This window comes from Hakea prostrata, chromosome 8, assembly GCF_041222555.1.
Source record: "Hakea prostrata isolate BN-2017 chromosome 8, UWA_Hpros_2, whole genome shotgun sequence".
In the NCBI taxonomy this organism is placed as follows: domain Eukaryota; kingdom Viridiplantae; phylum Streptophyta; class Magnoliopsida; order Proteales; family Proteaceae; genus Hakea; species Hakea prostrata.
Window position 1 is genome coordinate 29407880 of NC_142607.1, and position 24922 is coordinate 29432801.

General features: G+C 41.3%; 1 non-coding gene across 1 annotated transcript; it reads right to left on the bottom strand.

Moving 5' to 3' along the window:
- Window positions 1-224: 224 nt before the first annotated feature.
- LOC149007512 (small nucleolar RNA R71) lies at window positions 225-331 on the bottom strand. The gene has a single exon (XR_016175355.1). It is a non-coding gene; the product is annotated as a small nucleolar RNA R71 (small nucleolar RNA).
- Between the last annotated feature and the right edge of the window lie 24591 nt (window positions 332-24922).

Sequence of the window (24922 nt, forward strand, 5' to 3'; positions counted from 1 at the left end):
CCAATGAAGAGCCTTATAAACACTTAGATGAGTTTTTAGAGGTGTCATCCACGGTTAAAATTCAAAACCTCTCAGTTGATGCTTTAAGGTTACTTCTTTTTCCATTCTCCCTTAAAGATAAAGCTAAGCATTGGCTTCATTTTTTGGACAATGTTAAAATTTCCACTTGGGTAGAAATGCAACAGGAGTTCCTTAAAAAGTTCTTCCCCATTGGTCGTACCAATAGCATTAGGAGAGCGATAACGAGTTTCTCCCAACAAGAAGGAGAACAATTTCATGAGGCTTGGGAAAGACTAAAAGAATTACTTAGAAAGTGCCCCCACCATGCTATTCCTAAATGGCAATTGGTTCAATGTTTTTATGATGGCCTTAGAGACCGACATAGGCAAATGGTTGATTCTTCTTGTGGTGGGACTTTCATGCACAAGAATGAGAATGAAGCATGGGAACTTTTTGAGACCCTTCAGCAGCTAGGACTGAGATTCCATCCATTGGGCAACCAAAGAGGAGTAGTCTCTATGAGATAAATCCTAGCATTGAAATGAGCACTAAGGTTGACTTGCTATCAAAGAAATTGGACAATCTCTTGTCATTAGGACAACAAACCCCATCTCCACTTCCTACAAGTTTCTCTCCACCTAATCAGATTGAAGCATGTGCTTTATGTTCTAGCCTATCCCATCATGTCACTGATTGCTTTTTAGCTACACAATACCCTGAGTTTGTTAAGGAGCATACACATTTGGCCCAAGGAGTCTCTAAATTTGGCAATGATACATATTCCAATACCTATAACCCAGGATGGCGAAACCACCCCAATTTTTCATGGCGAAACTCAATGCCCAATCCCTCTAATCAAATACCTTATAGGCCACCTCCATTTAATATGCACCAAAATGCCTATAGGAATGCGCAACCATCATCTTCACAACCCTCACATAATTCATCATTTGAGGATAAGGTACTAAAAGCACTTAGTGGACTAGAGCAAAACACTCAATTGTTGCATTCCCATTCTCAATCCATTAACAAATTGGAAATCCAACTTGGTCAACTAGCTGATGCCATCAGTAGGAGGGAGGTTGGTCAGTTACCTAGTCAACCAATAGGTAACCCTAATCATCAAATTGGGTCTAAGAAAGAACAAGTCCAAGCAGTCTCGGTTGTGACACGCAGTGGAAAGGAATATTATGCACCTTTGCCTACTCCTAAGCCATTGCCCATTGATCTTGAGAGTCAAGAAGAGGTTGATTTGACCCATGAGACTGGCAATGATGCACACAAGCCTAGTAAAGAAACACCACATGTGAGTATTGTCACATCCTCCCAGCCGGTACCCTATCTGGCATACCCGAGAGTGTGATCCACAGCCCGAAGATCAGGTATCGAGTAATCAACCTCCCACATAAACAATAACATAATCATGAACAATAATAATAAAAGTGCGGAAGATAAACCATAGATCCAAATAAGGAAAGAATGAATCATATATATAAATCAGAGTACTAGATATAGTCAGAGTGTCTAAATCAGATAAGTAAAGTGAGGCAAAATCCCACTCTACAACCAGCGGAAAAGTAGTTCTAAAAGAGAATAAGCAAGACAGAATCTAATCCCAGTAGCAGGTACAATGGGTAACTAAATTGTTCTCAACTTTATAGACAACATCCCTATAAGTATAAATCTCATAAACAGCACAAGGGCGCTTCCACTCAATGGTCGGACTAAGCATCGTACGGAGTATAACCACTCGTGGGATCTTCAGTGTAATTGTTGTAACCGCAATCACCTTCCTGGAGATATGCCTCTTCTCCTTGCGCTTCTTCATAGGGGCCGTCATAATATTCAAGACTGTAGAATAGTCTAACAAACATTGTACAATAAAGGAATGAGTTTCAAAGAAACTCGGTAAGGCGATTAAATCCATAATAACATAAATGGCAGGATTTCGAACAAACATAAATGCAATATGGTATGAGACAAACAATGAATGAATGAATCTAACTCTACATATGCTTTGGTCTCTATTGGCGACATGCTTTAAGTCATAGCACCGTACTTCTTTAGGAAGGTCTCAATCACTCATCATCCGTTGGTAATGGGTCCGGCATCCCTCGGGACATTCCATGGCTGGGGGTATAGGTCACCACTCTCTCACATCACCATTGGTCTAAGTACCAGCGCATGTCAGGGTAAAGCCTAGCCAAATGCAAGTCTTCTACTTAGTTACATCAAGTCAGATCCAGATACGTCCATTCCTCGTCCCTGACGATCCTTTCCGGTATCCTTCACACTAGAGTCCTCATAGTCCCTGACTACGGACTCATCAACCCTATTGGTTATCCACATATGGTAAACGGGAAGCTCTCATGTCCTCTCACGGGTTGGTTACCGGCCTTAAGCGCCGTGAGCCCAAGTCTATCCATATGCAACCCTACCAATAAATGGCCCCCACAATGTGATTCCTGTCCTCTCACGGGTTGGTTACCGGTCTTGAGCGCCCATGAATCCCCATTGCTACCACGGGTCGTTCGGTCTCAATACCCCTCCGATTAGGGTCTGACATAATGGGACATCCTAGCCAAACACTACTAGACAGTCCTAAATATGTCATCCAACAGTTTAGGAAGGTGTCCAGAGGGCATCTCCGGAAACATCCCATAATATTCCCGTAGTAGTCCAAGGACAGAAGTGTCAAAAGGACACCTCTCCTTTCCAAACCATACTTAAGCATACACATGCATCAATTCATATCATCACATATATGGTAACTTCATATATGGAAAGAAATCAATAACTACAATCAATTTGTATATAACTGGTAAGTAAATCATACATGAGTCAATTCAATATGAATAAGTAATGCTACTGATATCAAGACAGTACCACAGTAGTATAACATTATAAGAATCTAATTAAAGAAATAACTTAACAAGATTCAATTATAGAAACTAAGATATGCAATTTATGTTGTTAAAGAAGTAACCATCCTTACCTTTTATAACTCACAAAGGAATCCTAAGAAATCAAGTAAGATCTTGGCAAACTTGAGAAGAAGGTCCTAAACAAGTGTATACAACATATTAGGAAAGATCCCTAACAGAAAAGATACCAAAACATCCAAAACAGACCAATTTTGGAGTTGCTGTACTCATTGGTCGAGTGGATTGGTCGACTGGTCCATTCGACCAATCAGTCGACCAATGCAGACAGTAGCCTATAAAATCAGAGTTTTGAGATATAAAATCCGAATTTGGTGGTTCAAAAGGGTACTAATCAAGGGGTAAACTACATTAGTAGTATCCTAACATATAGGGGATCTCAAAACACTAATCAAATCAAGTCATCAAGATCCAAATTAGGAAACAAAAAGTTACCATAATTAGATCAATTATGGATCTTGAAGAATTCAAGATAGAAATCAAAGACAAGAACAATAGGAGAATGAATCATTGATTCAGGTAAAGGTATCATGAAAAGCATACTTAGATCTTCAAGAAAATAGGCCTAAGAGCATAAATCTAAATAAGGAAACAAAACCTACCATATATGTAACTATCATGATTCATGAAGAAAACATAGTATGGTAGAAGAGAAACAACTAGAGATTGATAGATCATGGATCATGAAAAGAAAACACAGCAATTGACTACTAACATGATCAATCTAGAAGATCCAAGGAGATCAGAATTCAAATCAAAAGTTAAACAAAGACTAGATCATGGTTTGATCATGATTCCTTCAAAAGCTTGCAATGATCATGGTTAAGATCATTGTTTTAGCCATTAATCCTTAGGATGATCATGAGAGACAAGTCCAGAGATGTTTGCAACAGAGAATGCAGCATCTCCTCTACTGTCTCAACTCAAAAAGGAAAGAAAAACAGAGATGGAGGAGAAGAAGAGAGTGTAGACATACCTTTGATGCAAAAGGAAGAGTTTTGACGAAGATCCGTCAAGAAAAATCACCAAGGATGCAAGGGAGATGACTTGCAGAGGTCTTTGGTTTGTTCCAAAGAGTTTGGAGGCAGCAAATACGAAGTAGACTCGAGATTGGACTTAAATAGAGCAAGCAAGACCTAATTGCCAAAGACAGCACCCATTGGTCGAGTGGATTGGTCGACTGGTCAATCGACCAATGCAGACAGCAATTCCAAAACAGGGAATTGAAGACCCAGATCAAATCCAATCCTAAAGGGGTTTTGCACACATATCAAGTGACTTACCTAATAGGTAGAAATGCCTTCAAACCATGATAGAGAGCACTCCAAGTCCATCAACTAATCCGATCTTCATCAAGATTCAGTTTCCATAAATAGAACTTCATCATCAACTCTCATGGATTCAAAGCCAGACAACAAGTCCTCCACTGGGATGGCCCAAAGCTGACTTCTTACTTTACTTTGGGTCACAGGACCTACAAATAACAAGGTTTCCGGGTCAAGGTTAGGGCTGGGTTTTACATTTCCCCATCAATTTCCTTGTAAGGGGTTGCACATTCCGATTGTAGAGGGTCCTACTCCTAAATCTTACACTCCCAAAGCCCCCCTCCCTGAAGCTCTTGAGTCCTCAATTCAAGATTCTAGAAAGAATGAATCATTAAGCCCAAATAGGGGTGAAGAGTGCTTTGCAATTAACTTTATTGATGAGGTAGTGGTTGATTATATTCCAAACATGCTTATTGATGATCCCCTACAACATTACTTGCCATTTGGGGAATCTAACCTAAATATTGAGAAAGTCAATACATTGTTGAACTCTTCCACTTCTTTGGAGCAGTCATCATTCACATTTAGATTTGAGCTTCCACCTCCATTGGCTGCTTCTTACTGAGTCTGGCTGAAGACACTAAACTTAGCGCTTAATGGGAGGCAACCCATTTGTATAGATGTTATTTCTTGTTCTTTTTCTTCTCTTTTCTTTGTTTGTTGTTAGGTTTTACTATTGCGTGCTCTATCATGATTTCAAACATCGGGTAAACTCTTTCCTCTATTTGCTTCTATCATTTTTTTATATATCTTGCATGCACTGAGGTCATTGCATAATTTAAGTGTGGGAGGGTGTCAACTCGAGTAAGACTTGTTGATAGTTGGTAGAGCATTGTCACAAAGATAAAAAGTGCCCAATTTTTTCTGGCTTTGGTAAGATAAATGTTTTAATTCCTTGCTTAGATACAAAATGAGAGTTTAAGTGTTTTAGAAATCCCATCTGATGTAAGGAATACCCTCTTGAGAGAATAGTAATGGGCTTTACATTTTGAGACCGAGGTTGAATCGGAAAATAGGAACTCCAGGTAGTCCCAAAGGTTTGACCATCTAGTTATCTTGTATTGCCTTGTGCTTATGGTGACAAGTTGAGACCGATTTTAGACTATTTAAATGTGAAGTGAATTGAAGTATAATGTGAAAAAAGAAAAAGAAAAAAAAAATGCTGAAGTTTAATGGTTAGACCTCCTTCTTAGTAATCGGGTCTCGGTGTCACCAACATCGTGCCTCGCGTCAAACAGTTGGGGTGTCTTTGGTCCAGTCTTGGCCTGTAGCCTAGTTGGCTTGAGTAAGTAAGTTCAAGGGGTATTCTACACCTAGTCCCTTAAGGCCATCTGGCTTGAGAGCGGTTGACCCAACACTCGTTACATAGGCCATCTAGAAAGCTTAAGAGGCAAGACATTGCACGGACTAGAACTGTGACCATTAAAGAAAGAAGTGAATTAATGTGCTTATAAAGGTGAAATGTCTAAGAAGGTCAATATTGCTTAGATCTTGAGTTCTTTATATTATTTGGTACCTAGTTAGTCTTATCTGAGGGTGAACTGGTAGACTGAAGATAAGAAGAGACTTCTCGATTGAATTGTTTGCCTAGAGCTAGATTCAAGAGAGGGTGTAAGAGCTTAAGTGCGGGGGTGCCTATATTCCCTTTAATCTTTAGTGGAGTGTCTTTGTCTTGGAATCTATCTTTCTACTCTTACTATTGTCAGAATAATTAGAAGAGCACTTAAGAATTTTGTGTGTATATTCTTTGCAAACACTCACGAGACACAACTTGTCCACTAGGGTAACCTAGGGGTTTAAAGGCTTGTTGCACATGCTAAGTGCAACCGTGATTCCTACGAAAGTGAGTTAGGTTTTTCTTTCTTTATTTTCTGTATTACTTTTATTGTCTTGTTTTGCTCGAGGACTAGCAAACACTCAAGTGTGGGGGTATTTGATAAGCATGCATTTACCATTATTTATTTGATTTAATTCCCCATACTTATTTAACTAAAGAGAGCTAATTGAGTATTTTTGTGTATTTTTCAGGAATAGGGAGATTTTGGATATTAGAGATAATATGGAGTAAAGTTGGCAAATATTTTAGATATTGGTGGATTTTAAATCATGGCATTCAATCTTGCTGCTCAAGAAATTATGAAAAGTGAGATCTTAGCCAAATTGGAAATAGGTGGAGGTCTAAGGAACAAAATTGGTAATAAATCTAAAAAATCGGGTAAACAGACCTACCTTCAGTATTTTGAGCATATCTCTCTCGTATGAGTTTGGATTTCAGTGATTCAAGATGCTATGGAACGATATTGAAACTATCTACAACTTTCTAGTTTTGAGTTTTTCCAAAATTAGAACGAATAAAGGTCGAATCTACGGGTAAAGAGAGGAGATTCATTGTGTACGGGAGACATAAAAGAGAAGCCAACCATAGAAGAAGGAAGACGGCGAATGCGGCTCTCATCTCTCTCATTGCTGAAGAAGAAGACCACGTCTCTCTCTCTCTCTTCCCCTATGTTTCATCTTTATTTTTCTTAGGAACTTTGTGATAATGAGTAGCTAGTTCCTTTTCTTTGAGATGTAGATGAACCATGCTTATTTCATTTATTTGATTGTTCTATCTCTTCTAGTTGATTGTGTCTGAGTTTGGCCAAAGATGTTCTATAGCTCAGCGAACTAAGCGTGCCAAGCTTCCGCGAAGGACGATAGTCTTGCGAAGATAGGGCATATCTAGGAAGACCATCCCTAATTTGCTTTGAAGTGTAGAGTTATATCGATTAGGGAAAAGCATTGGGGATTCGAAATCCCAAAGATCTTCACATATTCATAGTTTAAGTTTTTGCATTAATTAATAGATTTAGTTTAAATTTAGTTTTGTTAAATTCAATCTTAGTAACTTAGCCTTTTAGTTCCCCATAGTTCGACCCCGTACTTTCTGCTTGCTAGATTAGTATAGGATTTTATTTTTGATTGGTTAGCTACACGATCAATATGCTGCATGTTATTTATGTTGTTATGAGTTAACTTGCCTTGCTGAGTTCGAACCACTCCTTTTTGTACAATCTTTTTGTTAGATTATTCTACAGGTACTGAAAACTATGAAGGACAGACAATGAAGCGCAAAACCGATGAAGCATACTACACGCAAGGTGTTGGCAACTATGAAGATAACCCTGATGATCCCACGAGCGATCACATTGCGTACTACGATTAGACGTAATGTAGAGCTGGAACATCTATGTTGGATTGATGAAGTCCACTTGTCACATCCACCCAACCGGTATCCTATCTGGCATACCCGGGATGTGATCCACAGCCCGAAGATCCAGATCGAGCGGCCATGCCTCCCACATACACGATAACATAATCATGAACAATATAATCAATGTTTAAAGTAAGCAATAAATAGATCAATTGAATAAGAAAAGATAATTAATCAGAGTGCGGAATTATCAAGTATCAACTTCACATAAAAATAATCTCAAAGAGAAAGAGTGATCAGGAGTCACTCCTTCAACAATAGCGGAAAAGTGGTTCATTAAACTTAATTACAATCTGTGTCAAGAGTAAATCCATAAGAGTTAGAGATAAAATATCCAAGTGATTACAGTCATCCAGGTAAATGGGGCCTACGCAAAGGTTTCTTCTATCCTAATGATTACTTCTTCATAAGTGTGGATGAAGTGAACCCAACGCGGCCGCTCCCTCACCATGGTGGGGCTAACCCTGGTACGAACCATAATCCTCCTCGGCACAGCAATCCTGACTCTCAACGTAGCCATCACCCGAAGGGTAGTATGTGGGATCATAGCTCAGGTCGTAGAGTGCGCCATCAGAGTCTTCTATACCTGCAGGATAATCTAACAAATTGCACGAAAGGAATGAGTTCAAAAGAACTCAGCAAGGCAAGTCGTTTCATAATACACAGTTCATTCAATACAAGTCACAATATGATGCAATATGATATGAGACAATGATGATATATGATTCTAACCCTAAGTATGCTAGTCTCTAAGGTAGACATGCTTTAAGCCATAGCACCATACTTCTTTGGGTCGTCTGTCACTCCCCCTCAATCATATAAGATATCTTGGGTCTGCCGTGGTAATTGGGTAAGGTCCTCATCAAACCATGGTTGGGGATTAAATCACCACTCTCTCACATCACCATTGGTATAAGTATTGGCGCATGTCACGGCGAAGCCTAGCCCAATGCAAGTCATCTACTCAGTCGTATCATGTCAGATCCAGATACTTTTCCTATGGCACCGACCAACTCGGTTCCATATCCTTCACACTAGAGTCAGCGTATCCTATGGCACCGACCAACTCGGACTACGGACTCATCAACCCTATTGGTCATCCACAAATGGTAAACGGGAAGCTCTCGCGCCCGTGAGCCCAGGTCTATCCGTTTGCAACCCTACCAATAAATGGCCCCTTTATGGTATCCGCAGTATGGTTTAAGTCCTCTCACGGAGTGGTTACCGGTCTTGAGCGCCCATCAACCATACTCTACCACGGGTCGTTCGGTCTCAATACCCTTCCGATTCGGGTCTGATATAACAAGGATAATCCTAACCATACAACTAGACAATCCTATGCATGTCATCCAACAACCCGAGAAAGTGTCGATGGACACCTTCGGAGAATATCCCATACTACTCCCTCTGATGTCCAAGGATAGAAGTGTCGGAAGGACACTTCCCAATCCCAAGTCATACGTAGTCAATCACAAGCTCAATCTCATCATATCATACTTAATCAATAATTCATCACATAAACAAAGGCATATCATAACATGATTGATCATATATAAAATCATAAAGTATATTTAAACATGATATTCCAAATGATATGTAACATACTACTACTGATAAGAATGCATATAATAGTCATGTATGGTAAAGGAATACATATAAGAATATAACCATTGAGTTCTCAAAGTATAAGCATGTTTACATAATTAACATACTTGAGTTAACGACCATCCTTACCTTAATCGAGTCGTAAATAAAACCAATGATCACCAAGAATGGCCCCAAAAATCAGTGTTGGTACCCTAGACAACATACAAGTAACATCAGAGAATAAAACAATCGAATCGGAGGTCTAACGAATCAATTCGTCCGAGTACAGAGGTGTTACCATCTCTTGGTTGACTGGCTTGGTCGACTGTTAGTCGACCAAGACTTGTTAACCAGGGGCAGAAATGAAGACTTGGTCTGAAACTGAACTTCCGGTGCTCCGATCGACACGAAATTTGAAGGGCATGTTTATAACAGTAAGAGGATACTACACACTAAATTCCATGATGATCCAACGGTCCAATCAAAAATTCCCAATTCAAAGTCTTATGTTCTATATGATAAATATCAAGAATCACATTGGAATTTATTAAAATTGTAAAGAATGATGGGAATCAATCAAGTGAATGTTAAGAATCAAGTTAAAATCATGAATTCATAATAATCTAGGCTTAACATGCATTTACATATCAGTTTTGAATCAAGAATAGGTTGAATTGAAAGGAATCAAAGTAATGAAGTGCAATTAATCTTAATGGAATCATAACATAGCAAGAATGGGGGGGATGATCATGGAAATGAAAGGGGAAAACTCATGGTTAAGTGTTTGCAAGGTTGCAGCACTTCAACCATGGTTTTAGGATTATAAATTGATAGAATAAAGAATAGATTAGAAGAAGAATAGAAGGAATCATACCTTGAGTTGATGATTAATGTGTAATACTAATGATTGGAGTCAAAGATCTTCCCAAACATCAAGAAAAGCCCAAGAGAGTGTCCAACCTCGAGCTCTGGAGTGCTAATGATTAGTTTAGGTCCTCATTCACGAGTTCCAAAAAGGTAGGGGCAAAATGGGAAGTGATTTTGTAAAAATTCGAATTCCATTACTGCTGGTCGACTGGCTGGTCAACTGTCAGTCGACCAAGACATGACAGCAACTTCAGGAGTGGATTTGGAAGGCCAGATAGATCCGAATTGAGTTGGGTTTTCTCCTACAAGTCAATCAACAAGTCTAATTTCAAGAAATACCTTCGGATTGATCACGGGGGTCCAATTGGTGCTTCAACTAATTCAATCTTCATCGATGCACAGATTTTCACTCAACACTGACAATGTGCTCAAGTAAGGGGCATCATTGTCAATGTCCATAGGCTCTGTATCAAGCATCGAATCATCAACTAAGAGGGCCCACAAGTCTCTTCTACCACCACTTTGGGTCTTCGGACCTGCAACATATAAAATCCGGGCCGGGTCCGGGGTTAGGATAAGGCCGGATTTTACACCACTATTTTGAAGATGTCATCTATAGGATAGAAAACTCGTAGTTCAGTTTGATTTTCTTTCCTTGCTTTTCTTTAGAAACAGTTGTAATTCTTTTTAGACTTACGTACTACGTTCCGCTGTATCTGTGGAGTGAGTTTCCGCCTCACTCTACTTCTTTTTTATGTGATTACACCTGGTATCATTTCCGCACTCTGATATATTGATTATTCATTTCCTGATTTGAATATTTTTTTATATAATATTAAAACCTTGATTATTTCCTGTTTATTATTATGTTATTGTATATGTGGGAGGATGATTTCCTCGACACGTGATCTTCAGGGCTGTAGATCACACTCCCGGGTATGCCAATTAGGGTACTGGCTGGGGGGATGTGACAACATGTCTAAAGTCCCTTACTCTAGTCTTTTGGGGTCGCTTATGTTTCTTATGATATGTACTAGACCTGACATTGCTCATGCTGTGAGTGTATTGAGTAGGTTTATGTCCAATCTTGGTAAACAGTACTGACTTGCTCTCAAGTGGCTCTTGAGGTATTTGAGAGGTGTTGTTTAGAAAGGTCTTGAGTTCAAGAGCTCATCTAATGACCTAATTCTTAAAGGATATACTGGACTCGATTATGCTAGTAATAAAGATAACAGAGAAATCATTATCTTCTTATTTCTTCATGTTATCTGGTAATTGCATCAGTTGGAAGGTTCAACAACAACCTATAGTTGCATTGTCTACTACTGAGGCTGAGCTTGTTGCTGCATGTGAATGTGTGAAGGAGTGCATATGATTAAATGGTTTGTTATGTGAATTGGGAGTTTTAAAGAATAAACTTATTGTATTTGTTGATAATCAAAGTGTTATTTTCTTGTGTAAAAACCCAGTTTATCATGATAGAACCAAACATATTGATATTAACTACTTCTTCCTTAGAGAGAAAATAATTGATGGTGTGCTTTTGATTGAAAAAGTAAGTATTGAGCATAATCTTGTAAATTGTGGTACTAAGGCATTGCCTCTTTCCAAGTTTTTACATTGTCTTGACTTGTTGGGAGTTGGTGATGTTATTTCTTAGCTTTATGTATTTTCTGCAGTCTTTAGTCGTATATTACATGTTCTTTTGGGTTGTGGTTTGTGTCTTGTTGTTATTCTGTGTTTTTTCAGGTTTTGCATATGTTGCATTTTTTTTGGGAAGATGCTGCACAATTTTTTTTATAGCTTTTATTTTTATTTATTTATTTATCTCTATTATGAGATGTATGCCTTGTTTGTGCATGTTTGCTCTCCATGGTTATTTGGCTTGAGTTGTGGATACCTGAGTTGTGATTTAGGGTTTCTCTACCTATTGCATTTGTTGCATGCTGTGCCTACAAAAAGTATTTTATTGTTGCATGTTAGTTACGAAATTGTGCAAGTTTGTATTTGCATGGTACTGTTGGTTTCTTTTTCCTTTTGTCTTGTAGGAACACTTGGATGATGATGGTTGTAGTCCGGTTGCTATATGAGAAATTGTACTTACAGATTAAGGGGGAGATTTGTAAGAGTTAATCTATAAATATATATCTTGGGTGAATCATTGATTGAATCGGTTTGGTTCATATCATTGTATATATATTTTGGGTGTGGTTTGAGAGGGGCTTTTTTTTTTTTGGTAAAAGGTTTGAGAGGGGTTGAGAAGCTCATTGTTGGTTTCACGAATAAGGGTTTTATTCTCTCTCTTCTCTCTTGTACGTTTCAGCTCTATTGGAGGTGCTGCCGCTGCAACTAGAAGGAGTTTTTTCAGCTATCGTCGTGCGTTCTCAGGTGAATGAAAACGTTAGTTGGTTCACCATGATTAGCCTTTTCTTTATGCGTATTTTACTTTAAATATGATATGGAGAGATTATGATCAGACCGGGTTCATACCTGGTCCGACCCTCGACCCCGGTCGAGACGGAGAGAACCGACTCACTCCCGAGCGAACCGGATCCAGAAGATGGCTTGCTGAAGAAGAAAGCTTATTCGGCTGCAAGCGTGCCCTAATCCTACTTATGGATTAGGGTAATCACCCTAATGATGGCAGACTCAAATTGACGGCTGCGGATAATCATTATCGAAGGGATAATCATCGCATAACCTAAAGGTTATCTCAGGAGTCCTCTACTAGCCCAAACTAGTAGAAGTCTATTGCTCAACGGATCTAATTGGTAAGATCCAACGACTACCTGAAGAAGGCTCAAGTGCATCCAACGAAGGAGATTCGAAGGTACACTCTATATAAACCTCACTACCATACAAGGTGAGGGGATCGAAAAGAATACTATCTAAGACTCAGGTTCAGATACATACTGATAGACCTAAACTATCAGCGATCTGCTATCTAGATCACCTTTCCCAGTTCTTCATTCCTTAGCTCTGCGCTTCTAGCGAGCCGTTTGTGATTAAGTTCATCAACTGACTTAGCCTTCGGAGGTGGACTCCCGACCCCAGCGGTTGGGCCACATCTGACGCTTTCGTTTTGCAGGACATCACGTGGAGATCTAAGGGTTGAGCAGATTTTGGACGCATCAATTGGCGCCGTCTGTGGGAAACGACTTAAAAAGCCATGGTGACTAGATCAGCAGCCGCAGCAGCTGCTGCACAACGCAATTCCGGTGTTCAGATCCCTGGAGTGAATAATCCAGATATTTTCCAGGAAAGCCAAAATCCTATCGAGGTAGATGGTGGCTAGGGAGGACGTAATCCTCCTCCTGATACAATCCAAGATCAATTGGATCAAGTAAAGATTCAACTCTTGGAGGTGAGCCAAGCACTCCGCATGCTCACCAGACGAGTGGTTTTACCACAAGAGCCTGATCAGCGCGATTCAGGGAGACGTGCATTGCCACGTGACCAGAGACTAGCTGAAGACCGGAATATTGATCAGAATTTCCGTGAAGGAGACCGAGGACTTCGGAGGATCGATGATCAACCGAGGCGAGACGATCGGTTCGACAGACCGCAAGAGAGTACAATTGATTCAAACACAAGGTTGGATACAGGGGTAAGAACTCACTCACCCACTCGGCCGAAGAACCGTTCGTGATGATCGAGCGGTTCGCGACGAGAGGAATGCTCGGGAAGGACGGGCTGTTCGTGATGATCGAGTAGCATGGGATGATCGTGTTAATCGAGGTCGTGATCATATTGTTGAAGATCACCCGACCCAGCATTGGTCAAGAATTGGCCAACATCAATGAGAAATTAGGGCGATTGGCTAAGGGAAGAATAACCGAGGATATTTACTCGGTCATTCGGAAGACTCCCTTTGCTTGAGCCAATTGCGGGATATCGGTTTCCCCATAACTTCCGTTTGCCTACCTTCTCAACATTCGATGGCTCCGGAGATCCAACAGCTCACATCGGCTATTACCAACGAGACCATGGCGGTTTCGGGTAATTCGATGAAATTTTATGCGGGGTTTTTGGTTCATCTCTAACTGAGCAGCACAAAAGTGGTTTTCTAACCTCCCCTCGGAAGGATCGTAAACTTTGACGAATTGGCGCGCCAATTCATAGGGCGATTCCAGTGGGGATACATGTCAAGAAAACGGAAGAAACCTTGTTCTTGTCAAACAAGGAAAGAGCGAATCAATCGAGAGAGTTTCCGAAAAGATTCAACAAAGTGACGATGGAGATAAAAAATTTGGATGAACAAGTAGCCGAACTGCTCTATTCACGGGACTCACTAATCGGAAACTTCCGGAGTTATTACTACGGGATATGCCTGCGACTTATGCTTGAGTTGGTACGAGAGATGCCGGAAGCGAGGCTGAAGTCATGGAGATTCTAGATGCGTGCCAAGGAGATAATAAAGTCTCCAATAAGGAACAGAAGGCTCTGACGAAGCGAGAAGCCAAAGAAGAATGTTCGCGATCGGGTTGGAAAATCTCAGCCTTGGCGCCAAAGGTCCCCCGGTAAAAGTGAGTACACTCCATTGAATGCTCCTCGGGCTGATATTTTGAATATCCTCAAAAGAAAAAATATTTTAAAGTGGCCGCCTAAAATTCTTTTGAAACCCGGAGAGCAGCGGGATTGGGAAAAGTATTGCCGATTCCACAAGGACTATGGTCATTATACTAATGACTGTCGTCATCTGAAGGCAGATATTGAGAGATTGATATCTCAGGGACATCTGTCCAGTTTTGTTAGCAGAAGAAGGGAGGAGCCACGTGAGCCACGTGCGGCTGCTCCGAAAAGGGATCGTTCGGTTAGTTCAGAACGATCAAGGGAGGCCTCGAAGTCTAAGAAAGGCAAGGAGGTGATTGAAGCTACTCGGTCACCGATCCTTACCATCTTCGGGGGACCGAGCCCGAATCACTCCGGAGTCCGAAAACAAAATCCAAATTTGTTGGAACCGGAGAGACGCAGAGATGCGGAAGAAGCCGAATGGTGAAGATTCTATCACCTTTAGCGAGGAAGACGAAAGAGATGTTTGTTTACCTCATGATGATGCTATAGTCATCAAGGTAGAGATTGCACAGAGGGAAGTGCATAGAATTTTGATTGATACGAGTGGTCTGCGGTGACCTAATTTCCTACGAAGTGTATCAAAAATTGAAGGTGGATCGGGACTTGATGAAACCTTCATCCACACATCTATATGGCTTTGCGGGGTCATCTCGCGGTGGCGGAAGGATCGGTCCAGTTGGATTTATCCATTGGAAGTTTTCCTAAGGAAACAACTGTCCGAATCAATTTTTTGGTGGTTCGGGAACTGCCAGCTTATAATATGATCCTCGGGCGACCATCTTTATCCAAGATAGGTGCTATTGTTTCGATAAAGCACACTGAAGATAAAATTCCCGACTGATATGGGAATTGGTCAAGTCTCCTCGACCGGAAGATCTCTCGGCGGTGTTATGTTGCCTATTTAAAAGACAAGGAGGGCCCGAGGAAGGTAACTGCCCTCCCCTATAGAAGTTCGAGATGATCCGGAAGAGACAGAGATGCAAAGACCCGAACCGGTGGAGAAGCTGGAGCAAATCCAGCTGTGTACCGAGGATGAGAAAAAGATTACTTATATCGGGTCCGAGCAATTGGAAGAGTTTAAAGATGAGCTGAAGTTATTTCTTCAACGAGAATAAAGATGTATTCGCATGGTCTGCTGAGGACATGCCGGAATCGATCGGGCCATTGCGAGCACAAACTCGGATAGACCCTAAGGCGAAACCGGTGATACGAAAAAAGAAGAAATTTCTCCATTGAAAAGTATGAAGCCGTTCGAGCGAAGTTGAAAAACTTAAGAATTCTGGTTTCATAGAACCAATTGAGTGCCCAACTTGGTTGGCCAACGTGGTAATGGTAAAAAAGGCGAATGGGAAGTGGAGGATGTGTACAGACTACACAGGATCTTAACAAAGCTTGCCCAAAAGATTGCTACCCGTTGCCTCGGATTGACCTCTTGATAGATGCGATTGCAGGATATGTAACTTTAAGTTTCATGGATGCCTACTTAGGGTATAATCGGATCCTTATGAATAAGGAGGATGAGAAGTATACGGCTTTCATGACTGATCGTGAGAGCTATTATTACAAGGTCATGCCTTTTGGCCCGAAGAATGCGGGAGCAACATATCGAGAGGGCCGTCAACAAGATTTTCAAAGAGCTGATAGGAAAGAATGTTGAAGCTTACGTTGATGACATGCTAGTGAAAAGCTTTACAAAAGCAAATCATATTGCAGATTTGACTGAGGTTTTCTCAGTACTGCGGAAACATCAAATGAAGCTAAACCCAGAAAAATGTGCCTTTGGAGTCTCCTCGGGCAAATTTTTGGGCTTCATGGTATCACGAGAGGGGAATTGAGGCTAATCCTGCCAAAATACGGGGCTCGATTGATATGGAGGCTCCCAAAACTGTTCGTGATGTGCGGTGTTTAACGGGGAGAGTTGCTTTGCTTTGAACCGATTCATCTCCAAGTCCGGAGAAAAATGTTTGCCTTTCTTCAAGGCACTTAAAGACCTGAAGGGCGATAAGGAAGCAAAGTGGATGAAGAGTGCCGAAAGCTTTCGAGGAATTAAAAGAAGAACTTGGACAACCACCGATCTGTCCGGACTAGAGAAGGGGGAAATATTACAGCTATATCTAGCGACGTCCCTTTTGGCGGTCGGTGCGGTACTTGTTCGGAAAAAGATAAAAAACGGTGGCGATTTACTATGTAAGCCACGTGTTGCTAGATGCGGAGACGAGATATTCGCAGATTGAGAAGCGAGCTCGGCTCTCATGATGGCCGCCAGGAAGCTAAGGCCATATTTTCAGGCTCATCCAATTGAGGTATTTACAACTTTTCCTCTTAGTAAAGTTCTTAACAAACCTGATTTGTCTGCGGAAGGATGGTGTCCTGGTCGGTTGAGCTCGGCGAGTTCCAAGTGAGCTTTATGCCCGGAACTGCAATCAAGGCTCGGGCATTAGCCGACTTTGTAGTAGAAACTATTGCACCAGTGGAACCCACCATTGAGGATCCCATTATACTAACCACTTGGGAGGTATATGTGGATGGTTCGAGTAATAAAGATGGAGCAGGAGCTGGAATTCTATTAAAAAGTCCAGCGGGATTTATTATTCGATATGCTTTGAGATTCGCATTTGATGCAAGTAATAACGAAGCGAGAATATGAGGCTACGATAGCGGGACTTCGGTTGTCAAAAGCATTATCTACTGCAGATGTTACTATTTATAGTGACTCTCAACTTATAGTCAACCAAGTCCAGGGGGAGTATGGCATTAAAGAACCACGCTTGCAGAAATATCAAGAGATAGTGCAAGCATTTCAAAACCAATTTCGGAATTTGAAGATATCTCGGATTTCGAGGAATGAAAATTCAGTGGCGGATGAGCTATCCCGACTAGCCAATGCCAAGGAAAAGAATCTAGACCCTTCGGTCTACATTGAAGAGATAACTTTTCCAAGTTATCATGAGAAAAAAATTTCTTATATTGAAGCATAACGTTCTTTGGATGGATCCAATAATCGAGTATCTAAGGGATGACAAATTACTTGAGGATCCGGTAGAGGCAAGGTTGATCAAGATTCGATCAGCTAGATTTGTCATTCGGAATGGGAGACTATACAAGAGATCTTATGCTGGACCCCTTATGAGATGTATAGGCCCCGAAGGAGCAAAATCAGCTTTGGCTGAGAGGTTCATGAAGGAATTTGTGGAGCTCACATGGGTGGCCGAGCCACGGCCCACAAAATTCCGAGACTTGGGTTATATTGGCCTAAGGTCCAAGAGGCTGCTATGGAGTACGTTCGTCGATGTGGTAACTGTCAAATTCATGCTACGATGTCGAAGCGCCCGGCGAAACTATGACTTCAATTCTAAATCCCATTCCCTTTGCAATGTGGGGAATTGATATCATGGGCAAATTCACCAAGGCATCGGGCGGACGGGAATATCCGATAGTAGCAATTGATTACTTCACAAAATGGGTAGAAGCCGGTGCATTGGCGGCAATTACGAGAAAAAAAGTGGAGAAATTTGTGCTTGAATCAATCATATATCGCTTTGGGATTCCAAAGATTATTGTCATCGACCATGGTACTCGGTTCGATTGTCCACAATTTGAGCAATTCTGTGGAACATATATGATCGAGCTTCGTATGTCCTCAGTGGCATACCCCCAAAGCAATGGGCAGGTAGAGGTTACTAACCGAACGCTACTGGAAGGAATAAAGAGAAGACTCGAAAGCTGACAAAGCTTCTTGGGTCGAAGAACTTCATAATGTCTTGTGGGCTTATAGAACTACGGTTCGAACACCCACAGGAGAAACTCCATTCAGGTTGGCATATGGATCCAAAGCATTGGCACCAGTGGAGATAATGGCGGGGACGTTACGGGATCGTGAGTTCGAGGAAAAAGCAAATGAACAAGGACTGCTTGATAGTCTTGATTTGTTGGACGAAGTTCGGGCAAAGGCAATAGCACGAACTCAACATTATCAAAGAAGGATAGCGTCTCATTATAATACTCGTGTGAAGAATTATCGGTACTTAGCTGGAGATTTGGTTTTGAGAAACACCCTAGCTTCCGACCCGCGTCACCAAAGAAAATTGGACCCTTCCAGGGAAGGACCTTATATGGTTGTGAAACCGGTCGGTTCGAGAGCTTACGAGGCTGAAGAACATCAATACCCGAGAAAGAGTTGGATCGTTCAGTGGAATGCTAGGCATCTCAAAAAGTTTTATCCTTGAGGATGATTTCAATTTTGTTCGCGATGTAATCATTTTCAACTCAATCAATGCAATTTTTGGCTTTCAACAAGCTATCTTTTGATTGGGGGGCATCATACACCACATTCAAGAACAAGATCCAACTATAAGGCATCGGATGAAAATTCGTGTGGGTCCTTCAACACTTATGGAAATTTTTCGAACTTTCTTAAGTCGAGGCATCGGATGAATATCCGAGTGAGTTCCTTTTGCAAGGCGTCGGTTTGAAACCCGAGTGAGTTCCTTCGAGACTTATTGAATTTTTGAATTATCCTTAAGTAAAGGCATCGGTTTAAAACCCGAGTGAGTTCCTTCTCAGACTTATTGTATTTCTCCGGAAATCCTTAAGTAAAGGCATCGGTTTAAAACCCGAGTGAGTTCCTTCTCAGACTTATTGTATTTCTCCAGAAATCCTTAAGTAAAGGCATCGGTTTAAAACCCGAGTGAGCTCCTTCTCAGACTTATTGTATTTCTCCGGAAATCCTTAAGTAAAGGCATTGTTTCAAACAACCAAGACCTAATGCAACAGCGATTCAAGCGGCTAGCAAAGTTCAAGATAAAGTTAATTTCTTATTTCTTCAAAAGATCCAAAGAGGCTAGTAAAATTACAAGAGCTGGATACAATCTTCGATCAAAAAAGAAAGTCAGCATAGGTGACTGTTAAGAAGTTATACAAGATCGACGCGACTTTGCTAGAACAAACATATGAGTCAACCATTGGTGGGGATTCAAGGAAAAGAAGAGAAGAAATGAGGATTACAAAAATATTTCGGTATGCATAAAATCCTCCGCAATTTCATACTCTTTGTCCAGCTTGTCCAGGAGAAGTATGGTCCTCGACCAAACTCGCATTCAGTACAAGCTCGTCATAATTGACTTCTTCCGGGGGAGAATAAACAGGAGAATCTTCCAGATATTGCATAATATCTGGATCGGAAGGTGGAGGATCAATCTTATCCTTGGTCCAGTTGGGAGGAGGAATACCCGGGTCGGTAAATACTTCGGGATGGCAAACAAGCCTTTGTAGGGAGTCGTATCAAAATAAGGATCCTTCCTTAATATTGATTCCCATACTTCGTTCTCACCATCCCGATACGCCTTTGCAAGTTATAAGCATTCAGCATATCAACAAAGGGCTTCTTGTGTAAATACTTGAAGACACGGGCTCTGCGAACATCGGTTGGAAGGGATTCGGGCAAAGGAACGACAGCTTGCCTTTCGGGTAACGTTTCAAATCCTTTGGCTCTGACTTTCCAACTGTTCGCTCCGATCGCCGGATCTTCTCCCTGGCATCATCCAAGTCTGACCGAAGACGACCAATCATCGAATTTTTTTCTCCTGCCACCTCCCAAGCTAGATTCCGAAGGCGAGCAATCTCAACATCTTTAGCTTCAGAGATTTCCCGAAGCCTAGAAACTTCATTGCTCAACCTACTGAGTCTAGTAACTTGCTTCCACTTGGTTGTGGAAGTTACCAAGAAGACTCCTGCAAACAACTTCCGAGTTAGCGAGGAGCGAGAAAAGTAATTTTTCAGAATCGGAGGATAATGAAGAAAGACTTACATCACCGGTGACTTCGTAAAGACTTCATCTGGAAGTTTGGAAAGAACTGCGCTCTTAGAAGTCATTCGAGCAGCAATACACCATTCCAACGCTCTGTCAAACTCGTTTGACACTAATTTAGGCGAAGGATGAGCTACACCAAGAGAAGGATGAGCTGCATCACTTGTCACCCGACGGCGCTTCCTAGTGGCAAAATCCTCCAACTCGGAAGGAGAGGAGGAGGATGCCAAACAAGCACTAGAATTAGAAATAGGAGCAGCACCTACTGGGACCACACCTTCATCAGACGCCAACATAGTTGCCTCAGATGCTCGAAGAGTCTCCTTCGGGGGTGCACCAACAAGCTCACCAGTAGGAGTGCCGGCAGCACCATCGGCAACGGAGTGATCAAGATCTTCCTGGGAAAGACGAGCGATCACTTCGGGCAAAGGAGGCGCAGGGAAGACATCAATAGAAACTGCGGGAATCTGACTTGAAGATTCACCGGCAGCAGTCGCCTTACGCTTGGAGGATTCACTAGCTGAAACCACCGTACTGGCCCCAACCACCACCGACGGAACGATTTTCTTGCAAGATTTTGCTCTGATAAAATTCGGGTTGATCTTGGGAGCCACTATGCAAAAAAACAAGCCGTATCAGTACAGAAACAAACGACAACAACAAGGGGGAAACCCTAGTTTTCTATCACTTCTGACAAAGCAACAAACTAAACCCCAAGTATAACTACTGTGCAGTTTCCTCAGGGGGGAAGTGGGGAAAAGAGATGAGTAATCAAAAAACTCACTTGTTCAGAAGTTGATAGAGCTGTTGTTGGAGTACGAGGATTACGGAAGCAGGCCGAAGGACGAAAGGTCGCTTTAACACTTTAGCAAATCTAACTTAAATGGCTGCTACCAAGAGCATTGTTGCTGACTTCGTGAAAGGAGATAAACTGAATGAGAGGAACTATGACCTCTGGCACTGAAAGGTGCAGTATCTCCTAGAAGAATAGAACATCCTGGAAACCATAAACTAGACTATGTCCCCACCTGAGGAAGGTATCACTGCACAGTATCGCAATCATGATTGTGTGTATGCCTAGGTTGTGATTGGGTAATGGGGAATGCCCTTTTGGCGTTTCTGCTTTTGGACACCAGTGGAGGTGGTATGAGACGCTTTCCTATGGTGCCTCTTGGCACTTTCCCTGATTACTGGTTGACATACCTAGGGCATGTCTAGAAGTGTTTGGCTAGGATGTCCCTATTATACTAGACCCGATAGGAAGGGAATTGAGTCCGAGCAACCCGTGGTTACAATGTGGGTTTGTGGATACTTAATAGCGGTGCGTAATATCTGTGAGGAGGACATGAATCCCATTGTGGACAATCAATACCGGTGCGTAATATCCGTGAGAGGCCATTCATTGGTACAGTTGCAGATGTGGAACATGGGCCCCTGAAATCAACACCGGTAAAATGATCCGTGAGAGGAAACGGGAACTTCCTGTTAGCGTGATGCAACTGGCCAATAGGGTTGATGAGTTTGTAGTCCGAGATGGTGGTTTTTACCACGAAGAAAGATATGATGACTCTAGGGTGAAGGATACCGGAAAGGATCCCTGGATGGGAGGAATGGAAGTATTCGGATCTAAGTTGATATAACTAAGTTGAAGACTTGCATTTGGCTAGGCTTAACCTTGACATGCGTCAATACTTGACCAATGGTGATGTGAGAGAGCGGTGACCTAAACCCCAACCACGGAATGTCCGAGATGGATGCCTTAACCGAATTACCACGGCAGACCCAAGATATCTTAAATGGTTGAGGGGGAGTGATTGACGACCCAAAGAAGTATGGTGCTATGACTTAAAGTATGTCTGCCAATAGAGACCAGCATACATATGTAGAGTTAGAAGCATACTTGCGCATATTGTGTTCATGTCATTGCATTTATGTTTGCCTTGGAATGTGTGTGAAGATGTTTATTGTGATTGAATACTTGTTGAGTTCTTTTGAACTCACTCCTTTTTTTTAAACATCTTTTGTTAGACTTTTGATAAGCATGCATTTACCATTATTTATTTGATTTAATTCCCCATACTTATTTAATTGAAGAGAGCTAATTTAGTATTTTTGTGTATTTTTCAAGAATAAGGTGATTTTGGATATTAGAGATAATATGGAGTAAAGTTGGCAAATATATTAGATATTGGTGGATTTTAAATCATGGCATTCAATCTTGCTGCCCAAGAAATCATGAAAAGTGAGATCTTAGTCAAATTGGAAACAGGTGGAGGTCTAAGGAACAAAATTGGTAATAAATCTGAAAATCGGGTAAACAGACCTACCTTCAGTATTTTAGGCATGTCTCTCTCGTATGAGGTTGGATTGTCGTGATTCAAGATGCTATGTAACAATATTGAAAATATCTACAACTTTCTAGTTTTGAGGTTTCCCAAATTTCAAACGAATAAAGGTCAAATCGAAGGGTAAAAGAGAGCATTCATTGTGTGTGGGAGACATAAAAGAGAAGCTAGCCACAAAGAAGAAAGAAAGATGGCGAACACGGCTCTCATCTCTCTCATTATTGAAGAAGAAGACCACATCTCTCTCTCCTCTCTCTCTCTCTCTCTCTTCGTATTACTGCATATATATCAATTATATTTAATTGACAGGGGAAAGATCCTTACTTGGATTCGCTTTCCTAAATAATGAAGTATTCGCAGCGGAAGTAAATCTGGATCCACGTTCTCGTTCCACCACCAAAGCTTTACCAGGGAGATTCCACAATCACTAGGAAAAGGAATAATTTCCACAACGCAAATGCCGTGTGGAAAGGATGGGATAGTGATCTAAAGCAAAGGAAGTAAACCTCCAAAGGGTTTCTCCTTCCTGAGTTTCTTGGAGAAAGGGAGAGAGATGGGAGACGCCGTTTCTGGAAAACTTACGTAATGCAATCTCACTCACTTATGCGGTGGTCACCAAAATGATAACCCTATTTTGTAACCGCCCTAATAGTGAGTTTCCAAATTTTCCCTTGGGCATTTAATTTATTAATTATATTAATAAATTCCAATAGCTCCCACTTGCACAAGGGCAAGTGTTAATCTTTCAATGTGTCCCAGACACACATGTATATCCTAGATATACACATTCAATCTCTCTTCTATGTATCCCAGATACATAGACCTCTTGTGTTCCAGACACACATGTATATCCCAAATATACATATTCAATCTCTCTGCTATGTATCCTAGATACATAGACCTCTTGTGTCCCAGATACACATGTATATCCCAGATATACATATATATTGATCTCTTCACTATGTATCCCAGATACATAGACCACTTGTGTCCTAGACACTAATATCCACAAGTCATACTGGCAAAATGGGTTGTGCGACCGGTGATATACCTGCACGCGTGAGCCCCAAACTAGAAACCTTCCCAAAAGGCCAAAATGGCACATCACTCATAGAAACAAATCAAATAAGCATTAGTATAACACAGTGTCCTAGGTTTATTCAAACTAACCAAACTAAGGGTATCTTGATCCCTCTGAGAGATCACCTTCTTGTCCTTAAAAAGTTCACTACTGTAACACACACAGTTGGCGCCAGCAAACACTTTTAGGATGCAGTTGAATCAAACCTTTGCTTTCGCCCCAGACCATCACTACACTTAGGATTGACTCCTTTCCCGGCAGTGCCCCTTTAGGTCGAATCTATCATGACCATAGGTAACACCCCAAAGTAGCCACATCAATCCTTCATTTCATGATGTCGTCGAAAGTCACTAAGAACACTAATGGACCATAAGGTCCAGGACTCACACAATGAGAGGAGCAGGGATCCATCTTATCATTTCCAATGATCGCTAAGCACACATAGTATGATATACGTGCTATGGTGGAGCATTCTATATACAATAGAACATATGTCCATCTCAACACCATACAGGTCTTAGTCTAGTCACAACCTCTTGCGCTTAACCCGAGTTTCTTTATTGTCGCCACCCTAGCGCCACATAAAGTACTACTTTTACTGCTCCTATAGGCAACATGAATAGTGGGAACATTCATGTCGATTCTCTTCACATTAGAGAAACTCATCTTGATTCCAAATCAAGGTGACATCATGATTATGAATTGACTTACACAAAGTCGTTCACAATTTGTCTCATCTCTGCTTGCCTCCAAGGCGCTAGAGGCGAATGCTCGCTTGAGTGAGCCATTCTCTTGCCTATTGACATATCTTGTTTTATGCTAGAAGAAACACAATCACACGAAAAGTGAATAAAATAAATGCTGGAATAAACTCATATTACTCATTAATAAGAAAGTCTCAGTACAAAAGTAAGTCACAATCTACCCAAGCCCAAGGATTTTACATGAGGAATAAGAACATCCTTGGCTATAGGTTTGGTAAGAGGGTCAGCTACCATCTGACTAGTAGATATGTGCTTAAGTACAAGTTTCTTCCTTGATGTAATGTCTCTAACAAAGTGATATCTCAACTGTATATGTTTGGTTTTCCATGATACTTAGGGTCCTTGACATAGCTAAGAGCTGTTGTACTATCACAGTA